Source organism: Schistocerca serialis, unplaced genomic scaffold (assembly GCF_023864345.2).
Source record: "Schistocerca serialis cubense isolate TAMUIC-IGC-003099 unplaced genomic scaffold, iqSchSeri2.2 HiC_scaffold_1217, whole genome shotgun sequence".
NCBI classification, from domain to species: domain Eukaryota; kingdom Metazoa; phylum Arthropoda; class Insecta; order Orthoptera; family Acrididae; genus Schistocerca; species Schistocerca serialis.
In genome coordinates, this window is record NW_026047422.1 from 157501 (window position 1) to 162500 (window position 5000).

Sequence of the window (5000 nt, forward strand, 5' to 3'; positions counted from 1 at the left end):
AAAGCATGCAGCCTGTGTCGACCACAGCACCCAAACGCCAGTGCCTCTGCCGCACAACGTCGTGGACCGGCAATCACACCACCCGCACCCACTCGTGCCCCACCCCAACCGCCAAACTCGCAACGCCAGCGGATGAACGGCGGAAGTTTCCCGCACTCGTAATGTGCAATCCACACCTATAACTTGCGTTTCATGAAGAGTTATGTCCAATATGCGACATTCCCGCTGTCCCTATACATGAGCTGCGAGCTGTACCACGTACAAGCTACAGACGCGATCGCATTGCTCACTGTACTGATTCCCATGCCGAGCGATCAGCTAGGAAGCGCCCCATCCATGTCGGTACCCGTGGGCGTTGCACTCGCAGTCGCAAAAAACGTTGGGCAAATATATATCTCGGAACAGTAACGACAGTCGGAGCCTCCTGGCGTTGCACTCGCAGTCGCAAAAAACGCTGGGCAAATATATTTCTCGGAAGAGTAACGACAGTCCGAGCCTCCTGCGTGGGAAGAGTCTTTCTAGGCCCTGACCCACGGGAAGGGTTTAGCTTCCCCCATCCCGGACATTTGAAGTCGTCACACTACCGGTATTGACTAATAGACTGATTGCTGATAATCACTAGCCATACACTGGGGGAAACGGCCGACAGGGGCAGCAACATAGTGGAGCCGCAGTGTCACTAATGTACAGAGATAGAACAGTTTCGACTGGAACCAGAGTAACCGTATACACGGCACTGATTAGTAATAAATGCAGAGCCATCAGAATACAGATAATATATACAACCGTCCCTATACATGCTGAAAGACTCTGCACACAATGAGAACCACACGTCAGCCAGACACTATCACACACTACTCTCTGCCTCTAACAGGCACACACACAATATCTAACCACCAGCATGGAAGAACATCCGGTGCATCCTCTCCGCCACATTACACAATCCACACTATCATAACCAGACCGGGAGGTCCACCCAGAAAACAGAATATCCCACCCTTCCGACATCCGCCATTGCTCAGCTAAGCCACGAACACCCACACATGTCCTACACAGGGGTGCACCCAACATCACCATACTGCCTCCTGTCACAGTACACAAACAATGGCAGGAATGAAAGACACAGATCTGCCACAACCTTGGAATCGGAGCGCCGCCTGTCATGAGCCACAAGTGCATCCTGACGTGACAAATCGGATGATCCCGCAGGCATGCACTTACGATAATCACTATCAACGAACCTGCCGCCGCCCCCCCCCAAATACACCTTTCCCTACAACAATGTGTACCTTAACCTAAGCTATATCGTACCTTAACCTAACCGACATTGCGCCTTAACCTAACCTACGTTGTACCTTAACCTAACCTATGTTGTACCTTAACCTAACCTATGTTGTACCTTAACCTAACCTACGTTGTGCCTTAACCTAACCTACGTTGTGCCTTAACCTAACCTACGTTGTGCCTTAACCTAACCTACGTTGTGCCTTAACCTAACCTACGTTGTGCCTTAACCTAACCTACGTTGTGCCTTAACCTAACCTACGTTGTGCCTTAACCTAACCTACGTTGTGCCTTAACCTAACCTACGTTGTGCCTTAACCTAACCTACGTTGTGCCTTAACCTAACCTACGTTGTGCCTTAACCTAACCTACGTTGTGCCTTAACCTAACCTACGTTGTGCCTTAACCTAACCTACGTTGTGCCTTAACCTAACCTACGTTGTGCCTTAACCTAACCTACGTTGTGCCTTAACCTAACCTACGTTGTGCCTTAACCTAACCTACGTTGTGCCTTAACCTAACCTACGTTGTGCCTTAACCTAACCTACGTTGTGCCTTAACCTAACCTACGTTGTGCCTTAACCTAACCTACGTTGTGCCTTAACCTAACCTACGTTGTGCCTTAACCTAACCTACGTTGTGCCTTAACCTAACCTACGTTGTGCCTTAACCTAACCTACGTTGTGCCTTAACCTAACCTACGTTGTGCCTTAACCTAACCTACGTTGTGCCTTAACCTAACCTACGTTGTGCCTTAACCTAACTTACGTTGTGCCTTAACCTAACTTACGTTGTGCCTTAACCTAACTTACGTTGTGCCTTAACCTAACCCATGTTGTGCCTTAACCTAACCCATGTTGTGCCTTAACCTAACCCATGTTGTGCCTTAACCTAACCCATGTTGTGCCTTAACGTAACCCATGTTGTGCCTTAACGTAACCCATGTTGTGCCTTAACGTAACCCATGTTGTGCCTTAACGTAACCCATGTTGTGCCTTAACGTAACCCATGTTGTGCCTTAACGTAACCCATGTTGTGCCTTAACGTAACCCATGTTGTGCCTTAACGTAACCCATGTTGTGCCTTAACGTAACCCATGTTGTGCCTTAACGTAACCCATGTTGTGCCTTAACGTAACCCATGTTGTGCCTTAACGTAACCCAATTTGTGCCTTAACGTAACCCAATTTGTGCCTTAACGTAACCTAATTTGTGCCTTAACGTAACCTAATTTGTGCCTTAACGTAACCCATATTGCGCCTCAACCTAACCTATATTGCGCCTTAACCTGACGCACGTTGTCGCTGAACCTGCTCTGTAATTGTTATGCAACTCGTTAAATTAGTGTAGTGTTGCCTAACCGCAACCCTCGCAATATAGTTCGCTATTCGCACTGCCCGGTCCCCTGTGTATCGCGTCATGTTAAACACCTTGCAAGTGTTGCTGACTTTCCACATGCTCCTGCTATACACTGTAATGTGGATAGCAGCAGGACGTACATGCCCCCCCCCTTCCCCCCTGCCTTCGCAAGCTGGTCGTTGAGAAGTTTGCATGTTCAATGCCCTTCGCATGCCGACGTACTCGGCCTACGTTGTGGTACGGCCTGTCACCTGTCCGCGGATGTACGCAAAACCCACAAACTGTGCTGCACATTGGTCCGTATGTACTGAATGATACATCGTGGCACATGTGTGACCGTACGACGACTGCGCCTAGCAACGGCGGACCATACAGTCCAAATATTGTGGACGCAGCTACGTGTCGTCTCCCTTTAGGAGCTGGATTGCAGTGTGGTACGCCATTCAGACGTGTGGGAGGAACGGACGCCCTGGATGGCGATCAGCATGAGCAGTCTGTTGATGTAGTGGAGCGTGTATTCGGACGTAGTCGTCTCTTCTCACACACTGTGATAGCATGTTGCACCGCGTTCCACATCTGCGACATGCTGCAGAGGCCGGCTGACAGTCGTTCGCGCAATGGACACCGCATACGTACGGGGGCTACCTTCCACGTGTTCTCTAGGCGTGCACATGTTGTTGCGTCTATGTGGGCAGACGTAGTGTGTTGTGACACCTGACACAGGCATGCAATACTCGTTGCAAATGGCGATGGACGTCTACGTTTGCTGGTGACGTTACGCAAATGAACAACTGGTAACCCGTTGTGGTGCGGTTGTTCTCGCTAGAGGTGAATCAGTGTTGGCGACGATCGGTCGAGCTATTAACCGGTTGTTTCATGGATACCCACCATGCCCACGAACGTGAAAGGGGACCCACCATGCCCACGAACGTGAAAGGGGATCTGGGTGTGAGGCGATACGCGGCGGTGGCTGGGTGGGACCGTCCCCGGCCGGTGAGGGGGGGCCGCCCGGCGTGCTGGCAGCGCGGTGCGTGGGCGCACGCGCTACAGCCGGCTGGTGGGGGCGGCCAGTGGCAGGCGCGCCGGCCGACGGACGCGGCAGGCGGCGCAGCTGCGCGCCGGCGCCCCCTGCTCGCGGCACCTTGCGGCCAAAGTAGGTCCTCGCGGGCCCGGTGCGAAGCGCGGTGGCCATCTGCAGTGTGCTGGTCCGATTGAGGACTGTGTGCGCTGAGGATGCGCCGCCGCCCGGCGCTCGGCGCCGCGACGCCGTCTGCTGCTCGGTCGCCCCAGCGGTTCTCGCGGGTGGTTTGTATCGCAGCTGTGCGGACGTGTTGGCGCGTGCGCTGTGCTGGGAGAGTTCGCTTCGGCACCCAAGTGGGGCTTTTGTCCTTCTGTGGCGCTGGCGTTGGAGCTGCCGGTCACCGTAGGTGGCGCGTGTTGTCTCCCGCCGGCAATGCCACGACAGCACGCTCCCGGGCCTCTGTCGGCAGCGGCAAGCTCAGTTGGGAGCACGGGTGGTCGCACCTAAAGCGTCTACTCGCCTAACTCCGGGCGATTGCGCCTCTCTCGAACCCGACCAAGTACTTAGGACGGCGCTGCGCGCCGCCGGGACCTGAGAGGGTTTCGAGGTGTGTTGTGCAGGGGAGCTCAGCCTCCTCCTGTTTGCAGAATAATTGAGCGGACGCTTGCGTGTTCGCGCGGGCCCCCGGGACACACTCCCGGGCGGCCGGCTGCTCAGCTCTAGTTGACGCAGCTCCCTGGTTGATCCTGCCAGTAGTCATATGCTTGTCTCAAAGATTAAGCCATGCATGTCTCAGTACAAGCCGCATTAAGGTGAAACCGCGAATGGCTCATTAAATCAGTTATGGTTCCTTAGATCGTACCCACGTTACTTGGATAACTGTGGTAATTCTAGAGCTAATACATGCAAACAGAGTCCCGACCAGAGATGGAAGGGACGCTTTTATTAGATCAAAACCAATCGGTCGGCTCGTCCGGTCCGTTTGCCTTGGTGACTCTGAATAACTTTGGGCTGATCGCACGGTCCTCGTACCGGCGACGCATCTTTCAAATGTCTGCCTTATCAACTGTCGATGGTAGGTTCTGCGCCTACCATGGTTGTAACGGGTAACGGGGAATCAGGGTTCGATTCCGGAGAGGGAGCCTGAGAAACGGCTACCACATCCAAGGAAGGCAGCAGGCGCGCAAATTACCCACTCCCGGCACGGGGAGGTAGTGACGAAAAATAACGATACGGGACTCATCCGAGGCCCCGTAATCGGAATGAGTACACTTTAAATCCTTTAACGAGTATCTATTGGAGGGCAAGTCTGGTGCCAGCAGCCGCGGTAATTCCAG

The 5000-nt window shown here is 53.2% G+C and overlaps 1 non-coding gene across 1 annotated transcript in view; it reads left to right on the forward strand.

The window, feature by feature from the left end:
• The first annotated feature begins 4396 nt into the window (after positions 1–4396).
• The window catches only part of LOC126435741 (small subunit ribosomal RNA), a 1909-nt gene continuing 1305 nt past the window's right edge, over positions 4397–5000 (forward strand). The window contains exon 1 of the ribosomal RNA XR_007580166.1: positions 4397–5000. This exon is cut by the window's right edge and continues 1305 nt beyond it. This is a non-coding gene — a ribosomal RNA (small subunit ribosomal RNA).